We start from the raw sequence: 19257 nt of genomic DNA, 5'->3' as shown, positions 1-19257 counted from the left end.
CGAAGGAAGAGACTATTTCTGTTGGCTGGAGTCTGTAAAACGCGGCTGTGCTTGGAAGCAGAGAAGACGCACGTGACTCCTTCGCCACAGATATCCTCGACTCTTCGGGGCACTCGTTCCAACAGCAACGGGCGTTGAGCCCTTTTGTAGTCCGACACGTGACAGTGCACTTCACGTGCACGGCCGCCTGTGACCCCGAAACGACCCACGGGGATACGTCTTCTGCCACAGTTTCCTCTGGCCTGACGGTTTTCTCTAGACAAGTACACTACTGCCGTGCGCTGAGCTGCCTTTTCAACTACCAAATACCTTGAACTGGTACATATCACATTACGATTTGCGAATAAGCAACTGACACTGAATATCATTTAACAAGTGATCTTCACTCCACATGAGCCGATAGCCTAGCTCTGAAACGTTTCATGAAATGTGCGCACTACTTTTTTAATTGGCGTTTCGTGTGTATACCACCCAGCCAGTATAATATTGCATAAGTGTTACATTTGATGATTAAAATAGTTATGTGTAAATGCAAAGAGAGCACATAACAGCTGGTATGTTGTTGTAGTTGTCTTCAGTCCGAAGACAGATTGGATACAGCTCACTACACTGGCCTGCATAGTATAAGCCTCTTAACCTCTGCACACCTACTACACTCTTCATCCATTTGAACGAGGACTGCTCATATTTTTAAAAATATCGGGAATCTGATACATCGATATTTTACATATATCACAATTTCCTCTCGATATATCAAAGACGACATCCACACATCGATATATCGATGGAGAAATATCGACGCACTGGCCTATAAAAATGCCGACTGCACATTGTCAATATATTGCCGGTTTTACATCTGTATATGTAAGTATTAGTTTATTGTTAGGTATTCTGTACATCAAAAAGCTAGCAGTCTGCTTATCCCCATGAGGGCAGGAAATGATAGGAAAACGATGCGCGTTCACGATAACCACTTTGCTAACAAAGGTAACTCCATGTAAGTGGCACAATAAAAGGTATCCGATCGGTCCGTCGTCCGTTTTCGTCATCTGTCGGACTTGTCCGGAACACTTCGTGTCGACTTCCCCGGTCTTTTTTGTTTTTTTTTTGTTTTTTTTTCATTTCTGCCAATGCCAGCGAACTAGCAGTTAAGAGTGTAAAAAAATTGCGTGGTGAAGTTAAATGTAGCAGTTTCTATCGGCACCGCTCAGCGTCGATTACATCAGCATTTCCCCCTCACACGTCTCTTCCCAACGCAGAGCCCAGTCTTCTCAGTCAGATTTTTGTTCATCGTCTGTTTTTGAAGAATGCCGATGTGAAGAAGTAACACACTAGTTGAGTTAAAAACTGTTTTTTTTTTTTTTTTTTTTTTTTTTTACGCAACTAGTGAACTATTTCTTGCCATCGAAAATCTTGTTACTCCACTCACACCGTCACCAGTAAGTAAAATCGGATTACTTCTTTTGTGGCACCTATGCTTGCTTCACACATTCATAGAGGGAGATTGGACGTGATGAAAGCTCAGCAAGCACTAAAATTCCTTCACACAGTAAAAGTAAAAGAATCTTCTACTACAGTTTCAAACGAACAACTTCAAATATTTACCGAAACTTGAGAAAAAATGTTGCCGTTTTGATATCGATATATAAAAAATATCTCCAAGATATATATATGAAGAAATAGCACATTAAATATCAATATATCGAAATCTTGTTATTCCGTTCACACCGTCACCCCTCAGTACAATGTACTTCTTCTTTTGTGGCATCTATAATTGCTTTGAAGAAAATATCAATATACCGATATTTTGACAAAGAGACATAATTTTAACCTGCCTGCCAGTGTCAAGCTATGGTCCCCCCTCAACAGTTTTTACCACTCATACACACAAACATACACAACCCTTGTAAGTAGGCTGTTTAGGTTTTTATATTGGTAACGCCATGTAACGCTCTGTACGAAAATCACTGGCTGTGCTGTGTCCAGTATGTGGCTGATTTGAATTGTTGGAGGTGAGCCGTCAGCAGTGGTGGATGTGGGTAGAGAGATGGCAGAATTTTGAGAGTAGATGATCTGGACAGAGACAGTAAATTTGTAGGACTGGATAACATGAACTGATACATATATTATGACTTTTGAACACTATTAAGGTAAATACATTGTTTGTTCTCTATAAAATCTTTCATTTGCTAACTATGCCTATCAGTAGTTAGTGCCTTCAGTAGTTTGAATCTTTTATTTAGCTTGCAGTAGTGGCGCTCACTGTATTGCAGTAGCTTGAGTAATTAAGATTTTTGTGAGGTAAGTGATTTGTGAAAGGTATAGGTTAATGTTAGTCAGGACCATTCTTTTGTAGGGATTATTGAAAGTCAGATTCTGTTGCGTTAAAAATATTGTGTGTCAGTTTAAGCACAGTCGTGTACAATTTTTCTAAGGGGACATCTCATATGGCGACCCTGCCATGGTACCTCACTGGAATCTTCTGATTTTATCTTGTAGTTTGTGTAATTAGCGTAGCTTTTGTTTATTGCTAGTGTGTAATTGTAGAGAGAATCTCCTTTTTAGTTGCTGTCTTTCATTGTTGTACAGTAAAACAGTTGTGGCATGCAGGTAGATTTGCGCCAAGTATTTCACAGCTGCACTAGCAATTAACGAGACATTATTTTCAATGCTATGTTAATATGTTTTCTTATTTTGCTCTTCAAATTGTGCTTTTCCGTGTTGTCGTGTGAAATATTGTGACAATAATGGCGTATGAAAAACGTAATACTTGGCTCCAAAGTACACTGAGAAATGACAGTGAAGACGAAAGCAGTGTGTCAGCGCCGCCGAGTAATGAATTAACTAATGTTCAAAGTAGTAATTTGGTAATTGTGCATAGGGAAATGGAGCGGGCTACAAATAATAGTGTAGGCAGTGAAACAATTAGTGAAGAGGGAAGCATTATCGATCGATCGGTCGGCAACACCTCGCATCAGGAATCCGAAATGACAGGGCACAATCTTGCAAATACTGTAGATTCAGTCTTCGCGTCCTCGCCGTTTTCTCAAATATGTCAAGACAAATTTTCTGCTTTTCAAAATGCGAATATTGCCGGTTCAAATGCACTGCCAAATAGCACTGAGGAACATGCTTCAGACACCAGTGCATTTTTATTACAGTTAATGCAATAAATGGGACAAAGGCTACAAAGGTTAGACACAATGGATCAAAATCTTCAAACGTTAGACACAATGGAACAAAATCTTCGAAAGTTAGACACAATGGAACAACACCAGAGACAAACACAGCAACAGTTAGCCCCAATGGAACAAAATCTTCAAAAGTAGGCACCACGCTAGAACAAACACATGAAGATTTAACTACTGAGTTACATAAAATCGAATCGAAATGTCAAAAAGTCTGTAAAGACGTAAAAACACAACTTTGTTAGCATTTCCAACCTATTTTTTGCGGCATGGAAATACATTACAGAATCACGAAGCAGCCATAAGAGAAATGCAAGCTAAAATTGACTCAGTTGCATCAACCGATTCGGTTACGCAACTTCCAAAAACTCAGGAAAACTTAAAGGGCACATTAGAAACGATTTCAACACAAATGGACACTCTGAAACTTGGTTCAGAAAAACACACTGAGGAAATAATTTCACTAGCGGAGAAAGTAGCCGAACTTTAGGATCAGTTCACTAACTTATCTACAAAGGTGGATGATGATCTGAATGACACAACACCTGTCGCCTTCACTGACACAGAAGAGTATGAACAAATTCGAAAATTCAAACAAAATTTGAATCAAATTAATACGCAACACAAAAGATAAATCCGGGAAGTACAAGATCAGTTAGCACAAGTAATACAAGAATTACATATTTCAGAGGACCCTCGCGCTCCAACACGGGAAGAGGGACTTAGAAATATGGAAAAGCCACAAAATAATTTCGGAAATTATGAAAGAAATTGGCAAGGTGCACCGAATTTTGAGATGGAACCGCTGACACGACGTAACAATGACCGATATTCGACTCGCCGACATGATGATTTTTAATATAAGCTGTTCATTACTACATGTAAATTCAAAACATTTAAGAATTCTGGCAACGACATTCATCCACAAGCGTGGCTTCATCAACGCTCTCATTGTTTTCCTCCCAACTGGTCATTAGAGCACAGATTAGAATTTATGTGTGGCTACTTAAAGAATGAACCAGCTCTAAGAATGCGATCGGTCATTCACGATTGCCATCCGTCACAATTCCGCGATGACAGAAATAATAAATGGACACGACAAGGCTATTCTTACAACGTGAATCGTGACCAAAACAGACACCACCCGTATGACAACCGTTGGCAGAGTAGTAATAATTACAGGAAAAGATCACCTCTCCGCGGTAATGACTATCACAATCAGAGAAACAGACAATATGGGAACCAAAATAATTATTATCAAGGGAGACAGAATTACTTCAGACACAACGGTTCAGCGCGCAGTTACGATTCAGGGAGAAATTCTCCACCACGTGACCGACAAGAAAGAAACTATGGAATCTACCGACATGACGACAGACGATATGATCGTAACGACAGACCTGAATTGCATCAGAACTGGCGCAATTCAAACAGGGCAGGGCCCTCTCGACAAGGTGAATTTGTAGAAGTTAGGTCTCCAAATCCCAATAACGACGCGCGGCAGCAAAGAAACAATAGGCAATGACTCAGCCACAAAACGTACTTATGAAACTGCCGTAGCTAGTAATTACGTAAAAATGGAAGACATTAGGGACATCTTACTCCTGGAACACGACGTAAAACATAATAACATTGCATATCCTGAGATTCACATTACAGTAAATGTAAAATTTTCGGCACTAATTAATGAAACAGCTTTTGGCAACTGCAACAAATCGAACGATTGCCCCACACTTCCTTTACTTAATATTAAATTACAAGGTGCAATTTTTGGAAAAAGTGTAGATGTACGTGAACAAACCAACTTAGAATTCTTTTGTCAAAGCCACAGCTTCTCTACGAACTTTCTTATTGTTCCATTATTGTCGACGGAAATTATATTGGGAGTAGACTTTTTGAATGAATACAAAGCAATCTTAAGCTTTCAAGATGCTGAAAAAAGTCTAGAGAAAGAAGGTAAGTCAATAGCTTTGAAATTTGAAGATTGGCTCTCAAACCATGACGAGGAAATTAATCGGCTTTATCTTCTGTTAGACAACAGTTCGGAATTTTCTACGGAACTAGACACTAACAATCACGCTGCAAGTACTGAAATGGATGATATCGACGGCATATTTGATACTAATGAGTTAATTCAGAATAAAATTCAAATAATTGAGAATTGTAATAACACTGATAGGCAGGACCTTTTTGATATTTTACGAGCACATTCCACAGTTTTTACTCACAAAACAGGAACAAGCAAGGGATTTCAATGCCAATTTCGTGTTCGTGAGCATACTAAATTTTGTGTTAGACCACACGTAATTCCAGCACATTATAGGAACCGTGTTAGAACAGAAATACAATCTACGCTTGACGTGGGCATTATTGAGCCTGAAGTAAGCCCATAAAACAATCAATTACATGTTGTTGAGAAGAAAAATGGATCGATCAGCCTTGTCTTAGATTCGAGACAAATCAATACTATCATCATTCCTGAAACAGACAGGCCGCAAACGATGGAAGAACTTCTTCAGAATTTTAATTGTGTAATCGTGTTGTCTTCTATTGATCTCAGATCCAGCTATAATCAGATCGAACTTCATCCACAATGTAGAAACAACACAGCTTTTCTTTGTTTCTGCGTTTGTTATCAATTTAGGAAACTTCTTTTTGGTTTGAACATTTCTTCGGCAGCGTTCATTCTCGGGCTAAATTCCATAATACCTGATTTCTTAAAACGTCACATCACCTTATATGTGGATGATATTCTAACAGCAGAAGCCTCATGGAAACAACATAATCGCATCTTCAACAGTTTGTTACGTATTTTTGCAGAATCTGGAATTACAGTTAACTTGGAAAAATCTGAATTCGGTAGGTCAAAGGTGAGGTTTTTGGGACATATTATTTCTTCTGTAGGTAGGCATTCAGCCGGATCCTGAAAAGTTAGAAGCAATCAGAGCCATTCCAGTTCCAGCCACAAAAAAACAAGTCCGCAGTTTTCTAGGTCTCGAAAATTTTTACCGTCGTTTTCTGAATATGCAAATTCTAGTTACACCAAAACTTTGTTCGCTCACTGGAAAAAATACTATTTGGAACTGGGACGAACAAGCACAGTTGGAATTCAGTTCTTTGAAAGAATCGCTACTTAACGCACCAATGCTAGCTCATCCAGATCTCTCACAAGATTTCTGCCTTAGCATGGATTCTTCTAACGTTGGTCTTGGTGCCCATTTATTTCAGGAAGCCATAGAAATTAACACTACTGTTCAGAAAACCATTGCTTTTGCTAGCCGAGTGCTAACAAAATCTGAAAAAAATTACTCCGTTACTGAATTAGAAGCTTTAGCTATCGTTTGGGCATTTAACAAATTCCGTTTCTTTCTTTCTGGCAAGCACGTAAAAGTATACAGTGATCATCGTGCAATACAATTTCTTATGTCTTCAAAATTAAATTATGACAGGTTAAAACGTTGGGCATTGTTTCTGCAAGAATTCCACTTCACAATGGTCTACATTCCCGGCAAGGAGAACATTGTTGCGCACGCGCTGTCACGCGCACTGGCTGGGCTTGAGAAAAGTAACACAGAAAGCAACCTCGAGAGAAATTTCAGTATTTTTTACATTCAGAAAGTCGCCTTTGAAAACTTCATCACCACACCTTTAAAGGACATTGCTCATGAACAAGATAAAGATCCGATTTGGAAAGACATCAAAAGTAAAAGGCATAAAAAGACGCACACTCAGATTCGGCATTATTATCTGGTTAGAAACAGCATACTCTTCAAACGCTGCACTGTTGATGACAAGCTATGAGTACTTTGCATTCCAGACGATTTTTTTAATAAGCTCATTTGGTACATTCATTTCAGCTACGCACATTTACGTCCACGAAAATGTTATCATATTCTTCGAACGACTTGTTATTTTAACAATATGGAAAAGAGAATTCGAAGAGTTTTGTATATTTGTAAACTTTGTCAAAAGGCGAAACTATCTACTATCTCACATCGTGCTCCGTTGTTTCCTATCATTCCTTCTAAATTAAAAGAATTTGCTGCTGTTGATATCTTGGGACCCCTTGTCAGAACATCGAATGGATATTCGCACGTTCTAGTCACTGTTGAACTTACTTCAAAATTTGTTTTTTTCACTCCGTTACGTAAAGCCGCTGGACGGTCTGTATCCAACGCCTTTGTTACAAATTTCTTACGTGAAGTTGGACACGTGAAAGTCATTTCAGATAACGGACCGCAATTCAGATCTGCTGTTTGGTCACGCATGCTACAGAACCATAAAGTCAAACCTGTTTTTATTTCATTGTACTCACCATATTGTAACCCATCTGAACAGATTATGAAATAAATCAATAAGCTTTGCAGACTTTATTGTCACAGAAAGCATCAGCATTGGGACAGATATTTACACTTATTTCAAAACGTGCTGAATGAAATGCCTCATGACTCGACTGCTGTACCACCTATTCTTCTACTGAAGAATGAAGAACCACCGAACAGAATCAGAGAACTTGTAGCTTTTCCGAACACACCTAAACTTCGACATAAAGACAAAATCGATTTGGCTATTAAAAATATAAATTCTGCAGCAGACAAAAGGAGAAAACTACACGGTAAAGCAAATGCAAAGAAATTAAATATTTCTCAGAAAGTTCTCATTAAAGCTCATTCATTGTCACATAAGAAGAAACACTTGAGTCACAAATTCTTTCTGATTTACAATGGACCTTACAGTATCCGACGTATACCACATGATAATTGCGTTGGAAGAGTAACTGTTTACACCACATTTCACATGTAAAACCGTTTATTGAAAGATAATCTGCTTTTTAACTTTGTCTTTGCCATAAAAATTTTCACTTCACGTTTCTAGTACTCTTTGTGACACTTAGAAACTGTTAACATGCAACAATGTTTTAAAATAAACTATCCAGTCTAAAACCTAGGGAACATATTTAGACAGTAATTACGAATGCATTGTTATAGTGAACAGACGACACCGTGTTATTGTGTGTGTACATTCTTGCTTGTTAGTTGCACGATTACGTAAGACTATAAGGCTTACATACTTAGAACATATACAGGTACTGCTAATGAGATTTTAGTGCAACATTTTGGTTTACTTGGAAATACTTTCTTTATTTGAAATACTTTTTGTGGGATTAAAGATGACTTAGCATTTGGTTTCTTTGACAGTTACATTATAGCACGATGCTACTAATGTATGACTCAATTTACATTGTTGCTTTTCATATGTGCACAGTTTTTCTGAATTCTTCTGGAAAGTAAAACATGGTTTAGTAGTAACTTTCGTGGTATAGCTTTTTCGTAGCACAACGATACATTACAGTATAGTACTTTCTTGATCACGGTACTGTACGTAATAACTACGATATCTACACGCCTAGCATTCCACTTTTGTTTATTATGAGGTAAGTACCTTGACTTCTGCAGAACTTAGCTTTCGGAGGACGATAACTACGACACTTCCACAGAATTATCTTACAGCAAGACGCACATTTAGCACTAAAGGATGCGTATTTGAGTGATTAATTTTGTACTTAAAACATTTATTTTTAAAGATTTTTGAATTACAATGGTACAGAGGTTTTCCGTAATACATTTCATTCAATTGCTGTGATCTGTAACACCTGAGGGTATAATTACATTAATCCTCAGGGGGGTACACGCTTACTTTGTGTACCATGAGTGTGGCAAGCACAAGGATCAGTAGCTAATATGGTATTTGCTTATACAACTTTACACATCCGTACCATATTTCTCCAACACAGAGTTACACAGCTACCTCATTATTTAACAGAGAAACAAACATTTTTTACTCCGTCAGTGACATATGTTTACCCAATTACACAGTTAGATAACTTCACACTTATGAAATTGTATTTTGTCTGTACTTTGTGAACTCTTCATATTTTTTCAGAACATTGTGATACTATGAGAGCTTTGAATGATGTATTTGGTATGAAATCATGATTTTTAATATATGTTTGAGGTAGATGACACTATTGAAATGAACAGAGAATATTTTTTAAGGCTTGAAATTATTGCAGAAAGCTATGACGTTTTTGAGATTTGGCTGAGGTTTTATCATATTATTACGATGACAATGTGTGTAATGCTATTGAGGTATGTTTATGATCAACCAGCACTTGCCCGCGAAAGGCAAAGGTCCCGAGTTCGAGTCTCGGTAGGGCACACAGTTTTAATCTGCCAGGAAGTTTCATATCAGCGCACACTCCGCTGCAGAGCGAAAATCTCATTCTGGATCTTCCTATACGTTGGCCAGGGGCCTGAAGATGGCGTAGTAAAACGCTGAAACTGGTAGCCAAATAAAACAAGTTTGGAAACTAGACGCCTGAAAGGGTTTTAATTTGACGGGCTGTATCGAACAGCCGAGCCCCGCAACGATCTCTAAGCAGATGTCGAACGTCGTAGGCTGGGCAGACTGGCAAAACGGGACAGGGGGCGAACTGTGGTGGAACTAACTTCAGACTTTAATATTAGGTAGAGTAACAGGTGTGTGTGAACAGACAATGGACCGAATACTCCTAACTATGGGCATCCGCAGCCGACGACACGTCCATCTGCCAATGTTAACATCACGACACTGGCAACTACTGCTGAAATGGGCACGTGACCATTGGCACTGGACGTTGGCACAGTGGCAGAACGTTGCATGGTCTGATCAATCCCTTTATCTTCTTCATCATGCCGATGGGAGGACGCGAATATTTCGTCTTCTAGGGGAACAGCCCCTTGACACCTGTACACCGGGACGGAGACAAGCACGCGACGGCTCCATTACGCTGTGGCGAACACTCACATGGACAGAAGTGGTTCCAGTGGAGCTCTTGGAAAGCACCACGACAGCCAAGAAGTATGTACAGTGGTTGCGTACCACGTGCACCCGACGGCAGTGACACTTTGCAGCAAGATAATGCGCCATGCCAAAAAGCCAGGAGTATGACGGAGTGGTTCGAGTGACACAGTGGCGAGCTCCAATTCATATGCTGACCCTCTGGTTCGCCATATCCGAACCCGATCGAACACATGCAGGATATGACTAAACTTGGCGTCAGAGACCATCGCCCCCTTCCCGGAATTTACGGGAATTAGGTTACCTGTGGCTGCAGATGTGGTGCCAACTCCCTCCAGCGAGCTACCAAGGCCTCACTGCTGCCATGCCACGACGTGTCGCCGCTGTTAATCTGTGCCGAGGCGGACATACAGGCTATGAGATAGGTGTTCATAATGTTTTGGCTGATCAGTGTATAACTGAAAAGGCCGCTCGCAGAATCACCGCTTCTGGATGGTGGAGGGACTTCGTGCTTCATTCCTATTTGAGCTAGGAACATGAGGTTGGTTTAACGCGCACCAGCTGCCATTTGTACAGCCATTCGAACATCTGTCTTACTATAGCAATGTTACAGTATATTAACCAAGGTTTGGACGACGAACCGGACAAAGCACCCAGACAAAATCTTGCGAATCGATGAATTCCTTTTCCAAAAGCTTATGATTGGGCTGAAATTATGATCAGCTAATGGCACCATTTGTACGTGCACCGTTCGCATTTTAAGCACAAAACCAGTCACCTTCGTCCGGATTTTATGTGTAAAAACTGTCACCCTTCAACAACTCCGGACTGGAGCGAGATTGATGGCTCAGATTTGGTTCACCGATGTATCGGACGTTGGTCTAAGATAAGTTTTAACTAATTGAAAAAGTCTTTTTTCTTTCGTATTTTACATGCAAACAAACTTTTTTTCTGGAAGGCTTTTGAAGCGTACCACGTCTATAAGCTTGTAAAAATCAGTTCAAACTTGGTGCGCAGATAGGTAAATCGATAAAGTCAAAAAGTATTTTTTAACAAATAATGTTTATCCATTGTCGAGATATGATTGTTTAAAGTCGAGCTAAATGTAGCACGTAAAATTAGTTCTTACGTGACCTGAATGGGCAGAAACTGTTTAAAGTGAATCAAACAAAGATAAATGCATCCTTATGAAAAAATTGGAAACTAGCTTTCACAAATCTAGCTTCAATCGGATTTCCCGTACAAAAAATAAAAAATAAATCAAAAAACATTATTTGTGAGCTTTCTTATGTGGCCAATATTACGTTTCAAACTTGTGTGAATCGGTTGAAATATTGTGAGAATGTAAACACTTACACGCAATTTGTAGCCGTCGTGTCACTGTACAAGCATCATGGTTTGAAAGATAACAAAAACCTTACCGGATCAGTCATTGCCAGTTTCAACAAAAATCTACATTGGTTGTCTAGCTAAGAAGGTCTAATGTCAAAATTATGGTAGAATACATGTTGGGAAGCAGAATGAAAAATGCTCCCATCTTAGCACAAATATGCGAATATAATGTGAGTAGAGTTAGGGATGAATAAGAAAGGAACTAGCTTTTCGACTTAACTGGCAGCTTCAAAGACTTTAAAACCGAATCGCGCAGTTTTACGAGTTAACTCTACTTCCCTCAGCGCAGTGACAGGCATAAGATCAGACAAAAATTTATGTGCTTATAGGTAGTGGGATGCATCTACAATAGGAATAATACAAAACAACTGAGGGTGCAGTTATAATAGGAAGTATCCCAGAGTGCGGATGCATGCATCCTAAACAGAGGCGCACAGCCACGTATACATAGGCGCCGGTTCACTAATAAGGCATTCAAGTGTGACAGCTGTCCTGGACGGTGGGGCATGTCACACACCGGCTACACGAACCAGCAGATGGGGCGCCAGCGTTCCAGTCCACGGCAGGTCGTAGGTTCGAGCGTCTGTGGCCAACGCAGGGTCCGCAGCCAGTCAGCGGCGGGCCACGTCATGGCTCACCACTGCGGAAAGTCTTGTTGACACCCAACACACGCAGAAGGCATCCCGAGGCGAGGGCCGCAGATTCGGACGCCAGATAAAAGGCGCTTGTTGTCACCACAATCTTAGTCACGCCAGCGAGGAAGCACGCCGCAGGCACCTTACGGCTTCCCGCAAACGGCGCTGAGCCAACAGGGACAGAGACCGCGGAGTCGACTGTCGGCGCCTCCTGATGTCGACACAACTCCTCGGCCATACGAGGCCGACAAACAGCTATGCGTTACACGGGTCGCTGAGGCAGCCATTCCATGCCAAGCCGCTTCGCACACAGCGAAGTGATGTCCTCAGCATTGCAGGACCTGGTGACGCAGAGCGAGAGGAACGGGGGCACTGTAGATGGAAATAACAACTCACTTGGGAAACTCAGACAAGTTTTAATATGCTTGATAGGTTCCCGAGTATTACGCCGGATAATATTATAGAAACCGCACAATATTTCAGCGAGACAATTGCCCGCCATCTTCAGGTGCTACTGTCACGTCGCTGAGAGGCTCGCCAATTTATACGTTGGCTTTCTAGAACAGCGCAGGCGCCAGCGGAGGCATAACGTCATCGAAGACCGATCGTGGACGGCGTTGAACACGAGAGCCCTCTGCTGGAAAAACAGGTCGCGGTCTGCGAAAGCGCGCCCCGGTGCATTTCTCTCGTATTCCACGCCGTCCACAATCGGTCTTCGATGACGTTATGCATCCGCTGGCGCCTGCGCTGTTCTAGAAAGCCAACATATAAATTGGCGAGCCTCTCAGCGACGTGACAGTAGCACCTGAAGACGGCGGGCAGTTGCCTCGCTGGAATATTGTGCGGTTCCTACAAGACTGTTGTTGTTGTTGTTGTCTTCAGTCCTGAGACTGGTTTGATGCAGCTCTCCATGCTACTCTATCCTGTGCAAGCTGCTTCATCTCCCAGTACCTACTGCAACCTACATCCTTCTGAATCTGCTTAGTGTACTCATCTCTCGGTCTCCCTCTACGATTTTTACCCTCCACACTGCCCTCCAATGCTAAATTTGTGATCCCTTGATGCCTCAAAACATGTCCTACCAACCGATCCCTTCTTCTAGTCAAGTTGTGCCACAAACTTCTCTTCTCCCCAATCCTATTCAATACCTCCTCATTAGTTACGTGATCTATCCACCTTATCTTCAGTAGTCTTCTGTAGCACCACATTTCGAAAGCTTCTATTCTCTTCTTGTCCAAACTAGTTATCGTCCATGTTTCACTTCCATACATGGCTACACTCCAAACAAATATTTTCGGAAAGGACTTCCTGATACATAAATCTATATTCGATGTTAACAAATTTCTCTTCTTCAGAAACGCTTTCCTTGCCATCGCCAGTCTATATTTTATATCCTCTCTACTTCGACCACCATCAGTTATTTTACTTCCTAAATAGCAAAACTCCTTTACTACTTTAAGTGTCTCATTTCCTAATCTAATTCCCTCACCATCACCCGATTTAATTTGACTGCATTCCATTATCCTCGTTTTGCTTTTGTTGATGTTCATCTTATATCCTCCTTTCAAGACACTGTCCATTCCGTTCAACTGCTCTTCCAAGTCCTTTGCCGTCTCTGACAGAATTACAATGTCATCGGCGAACCTCAAACTTTTTACTTCGTCTCCATGAATTTTAATACCTACTCCAAATTTTTCTTTTGTTTCCTTTACTGCTTGCTCAATATACAGATTGAATAACATCGGGGAGAGGCTACAACCCTGTCTCACTCCTTTCCCAACCACTGCTTCCCTTTCATGCCCCTCGACTCTTATGACTGCCATCTGGTTTCTGTACAAATTGTAAATAGCCTTTCGCTCCCTGTATTTTACCCCTGCCACCTTTAGAATTTGAAAAAGAGTATTCCAGTCGACATTGTCAAAAGCTTTCTCTAAGTCTACAAATGCTAGAAATGTAGGTTTGCCTTTTCTTAATCTTTCTTCTAAGATAAGTCGTAAGGTCAGTATTGCCTCACGTGTTCCAACATTTCGACGGAATCCAAACTGATCCTCCCCGAGGTCCGCATCTACTAGTTTTTCCATTCGTCTGTAAAGAATTCGCGTTAGTATTTTGCAGCTGTGACTTATTAAACTGATAGTTCGGTAATTTTCACATCTGTCAGCACCTGCTTTCTTTGGGATTGGAATTATTATATTCTTCTTGAAGTCTGAGGGTATTTCGCCTGTCTCATACATCTTGCTCACCAGCTGGTAGAGTTTTGTCATGACTGGCTCTCCCAAGGCCGTCAGTAGTTCTAATGGAATGTTGTCTACTCCGGGGGCCTTGTTTCGAACTCAGGTCTTTCAGTGCTCTGTCAAGCTCTTCACGCAGTATCGTATCTCCCATTTCGTCTTCATCTACATCCTCTTCCATTTACATAATATTGTCCTCAAGTACATCGCCCTTGTATAAACCTTCTATATACTCCTTCCACCTTTCTGCCTTCCCTTCTTTGCTTAGAACTGGGTTGCCATCTGAGCTCTTGATATTCATACACGTGGTTCTCTTCTCTCCAAAGGTCTCTTTAATTTTCCTGTAGGCAGTATCTATCTTACCCCTACTGAGATAGGCTTCTACATCCTTACATTTGTCCTCTAGCCATCCCTGTTTAGCCATTTTGCACTTCCTGTCGATCTCATTTTTGAGACATTTGTATTTCTTTTTGCCTGCTTCATTTACTGCATTTTTGTATTTTCTTCTTTCATCAATTAAATGCAATATTTCTTCTGTTACCCAAGGATTTCTAGCAGCCCTCGTCTTTTTACCTACTTTATCCTCTGCTGCCTTCACTACTTCATCCCTCAGAGCTACCCATTCTTCTTCTACTGTATTTCTTTCCCCTATTCCTGTCAATTGTTCCCTTATGCTCTCCCTGAAACTCTGTACAACCTCTGGTTCTTTCAGTTTATCCAGGTCCCATCTCCTTAATTTCCCACATTTTTGCAGTTTCTTCAGTTTTAATCTACAGGTCATAACCAATAGATTGTGGTCAGAGTCCACATCTGCCCCTGGAAATGTCTTACAACTTAAAACCTGGTTCCTAAATCTCTGTCTTACCATTATATAATCTATCTGATACCTTTCAGTATCTCCAGGGTTCTTCCACGCATACAACCTTCTTTCATGATTCTTAAACCAAGTGTTACCTATGATTAAGTTGTGCTCTGTGCAAAATTCTATTTGGCGGCTTCCTCTTTCATTTCTTAGCCCCAATCCATATTCACCTTCTATGTTTCCTTCTCTCCCTTTTCCTACACTCGAATTACAGTCACCCATTACTATTAAATTTTCGTCTCCCTTCACTATCTGAATAATTTCTTTTATTTCATCGTACATTTCTTCAATTTCTTCGCCATCTGCAGAGCTAGTTGGCATATAAACTTGTACTACTGTAGTAGGTGTGGGCTTCGTATCTATCTTGGCCACAATAATGCGTTCACTGTGCTGTTTGTAGTAGCTTACGCACATTCCTATTTTCCTATTCATTATTAAACATACTCCTGCACTACCCCTATTTGATTTTGTGTTTATAAACCTGTATTCACTTGACCAGAAGTCTTGTTCCTCCTGCCACCGAACTTCACTAATTCCCACTATATCTAACTTTAACCTATCCATTTCCCTTTTTAAATTTTCTAACCTACCTGCCCGACTAAGGGATCTGACATTCCACGCTCCGATCCGTAGAACGCCAGTTTTCTTTCTCCTGATAACGACATCCTCCTGAGTAGTCCCCGCCTGGAGATCCGAATGGGGGACTATTTTACCTCCGGAATATTTTACCCAAGAGGATGCCATCATCATTTAATCATACAGTAAAGCTGCATGTCCTCGGGAAAAATTACGGCTGTAGTTTCCCCTTGCTTTCAGCCGTTCGCAGTACCAGCACAGCAAGGCCGTTTTGGTTAATGTTACAAGGCCAGATCAGTCAATCATCCAGACTGTTGCCCCTGCAACTACTGAAAAGGCTGCTGCCCCTCATCAGGAACCACACGTTTGTCTGGCCTCTCAACAGATACCCCTCCGTTGTGGTTGCACCTACGGTACGGCCATCTGTATCGCTGAGGCACGCAAGCCTCCCCACCAACGGCAAGGTCCATGGTTCATGGGGGGGCCTACAAGACTATCCGGGGTAATTCCCGGGAACCTATCAAGCAAATGCAGCCCTGGGAAAGCCTCAAACAGCACAAGTTTTAATACGGCGCATCCTGACAGTTACCATCCTCGTCCAACATTCCTCTACACCATGTAGTGACGGACAGGGACTGTCAGGCATTGTAGAGGTTAGTTAAAAACTTCACATGAAATCAACGGAAAGAATCACTCAAGAGTTCCAGAGTACCACCAGCAGTCCGTTTATCACAATAAACGTGCTTGAGGAGTTAGAAAGAATGGGATACAACGACTGAGCAGCTGCTCACAAGCCACACATTCCTGCAGTCAGTGCTACGCGACGCTACAGGTGGCGTAAAGAGCGACGCAGCTGGACAGTGGATGACTGGAAGCGACTGATTTGGAACGATGAACCACTTTATAACCTGCGGAAATCCGATGAAAGGGTTAGACACTGGCGAATGCCAGGAGAATGTTACCTGCCATCATGTGTAGTGCCAACAGGGAAGTGCGACGGACTTTTACGTGATTTAGAAGCCTGGACCCCTTACTGCGCTTAAGAAAGCACTGATGATATTATCGTCTCATTGGAAGCGTCCTCAGCGTAGTTCAAGCTGTCAAGAGTGCTGGACACAGCTCACGTTAATGTCTACTGAAAGGGGTCCAGATACTTATGCTCAGTTAACGTATTTATCTTTTTAAATATTAGGTTTTATTTGTGAGGAACGTAACGTGTACCTCTACCAATACACCGTCGCTCGTGGAGGACGCATGAACAGAACAATAGTTAAAACAAGAAAGAAAGAAAGAAAAAGAAGCAAACTTGCGCATGTGTAGTTGCGCGAAGGAAGTAGGAAGTTTACAGTATTAATGCAAGTCTATGAAGCGGGTAAAATAGTTTCAGCCTGAAGGAATGAGAAGGGAAAAAGAGACTTTGTCACAAAATTTTTTGTTCGCAAACAGATAATTTTCTGCAACTCTATCTCCATGAATGTACTCGTGATAAACGGTAACTGAAGGAAGGAAGATTTCTAAGTTGGCTCTTCATATTGTTGTCTTTATTGTCACATGACTCCCCCACATTCCACTTGCCAACGTCGATGTGTCTTACTGCGAGCAAATTTCCGTATCTCCATTGCCTGTAGATGTGGTATTCCAATTTATTATCGTACAAAAAATGATTTGCTTGATACAGTTTAAAACGAACGTTAAAATTATCTGATTGTACAGCCTAGTTATACCTTTACGCATTCTTTCTGTGCATCAGAATTTTCTCACTTTTATGTTTAAGGTATGCCGTAGTATGTACCAATTAACTCCTCTGTATCTTACAGAGATTAAGTAAGACTGAAGATTTTATTCTTTTTACCTAAACACAATGACTTAGTTTCTTATTAAGGTTTTTAATGAAGTGCAAGAGAGTGAACAGATACCCTTAAAATATTCTTGAGTAACGTAGAAAAACAGTCTCATGCAAAATACAAGACTTGGTCATATGATTTACATACCTAAATATTTAGTCCTGATTTTTATCCTTCGGTTTGAACGACTCGCTGACACGGAGGTTCTTTGAAACAGGTATTCACTGCGATCCACGCAAGTTTTGTGGAGCGTTGATATGTTAGGAAACTATTACCGTAATTTAAAGGACTGTATATTCTACCGAGCTAATGAAATACAATTTTGATTAAAACTCATCCATCTAATTTTTTTTAATAATTTCTTTCCGCTAGTAAGATGCTTCAGTCGGCGTACGGCCACCCAGATATAGAATTTGAAACGTCCCCTTAGAAAAATTAATAAATTACTGTGCTGATAAACCTCTTACATTATTTGATTTTCAAACAGCTGAGCAAAACTGAACGTACTCAGACATTACTCTCTTTACTTATTCTGATCAACACTAAACTGACACACAATATTTTTAGCGCAACGCAATCTGACTTTCAAAAATCCCTACAAAAGAATGACCCTTTCACAAATCACTTATCTCACAAAAATCTTCGTTACTCGAACTACTGCAATACAGAGAGCGCCACTACTGCCAGCTAAATAAAAGATTCAGACTACTGAAGGCACTAACTACTGATAGGCATAGTTAGCAAATGAAAGATTTTGATAGAGAACAAACAATGTATTTACCTTAATAGTGTTCAAAAGTCATAATGTATATAGCAGTTCATGACATCCATCCTTACAAATGTACTATTTCTGATGGACACACGTCCAGATCGTCCGCTCACAAAAATCCGCCATCTCACTTCCCACATCCACCACTGCAGGCGGCTCACCTCCAACTGCGCAACGCTACGCGCTGTTCACATCCAGCTGCCCAACACTACAATGGCAGACAACAATGCAAACTAGCCACAGACTGCACACACCACAACCAGTGATTTTCATACAGAGCACTACGTTACCAATAAGAAAACCTAAACAGCCTACTTACAAATTGCTGCGATTTCTTTAACTCAGTTTAGGCGACTATCGGTGTGGTCCCTTTAATTGGCTATGATGGCAGATTTCCTTACCCATCCTTGCCCAGTTGCCCAGGTGGGCAAGCGCTACATCATCCCTGACAACTCCATCACTGGGCATTACATATTAACCCTCTGTCTCTCCTTCCGCTTACACATCTGTGTAAAGAATAGTAACTGCCATGGAGCAGCTTAGGCGTCGACCTGCCGTATACAGTAACTCGCTGTTTGCTACTTTGCGATACAGGCAGGACAGCCAGAGACGGACCGAATTCGCCCGGCTGATCAGTTGGTGAACAAAGTTTCTGCTACTCAGAAAAGGGTTGTAGCACGAGCCAAGAAATCCACTTCCCGAATTACACATCTTGCAGCCGGGTATTTTTTAAGTACTTTTCGTTCCCTACTCCTAATGGTATAGAGAGCTGTACGAGAGTCAGTGACTTTTTGCCAAATTCAGGGTGAGGTGGTAGTAAGGCAGTGGGAATCCCAACTGGGAATTTCAGGTAGAAGAGGGAGTACATGTACACTAAGAAAAAAAATCGACGCACCACGAACGAATGGAGATCAGTAGAT

This window comes from Schistocerca gregaria, chromosome 1, assembly GCF_023897955.1.
Source record: "Schistocerca gregaria isolate iqSchGreg1 chromosome 1, iqSchGreg1.2, whole genome shotgun sequence".
Classification (NCBI taxonomy): domain Eukaryota; kingdom Metazoa; phylum Arthropoda; class Insecta; order Orthoptera; family Acrididae; genus Schistocerca; species Schistocerca gregaria.
The sequence above is the reverse complement of the archived record's forward strand: the minus strand, read 5'-3'. Positions refer to the sequence as shown.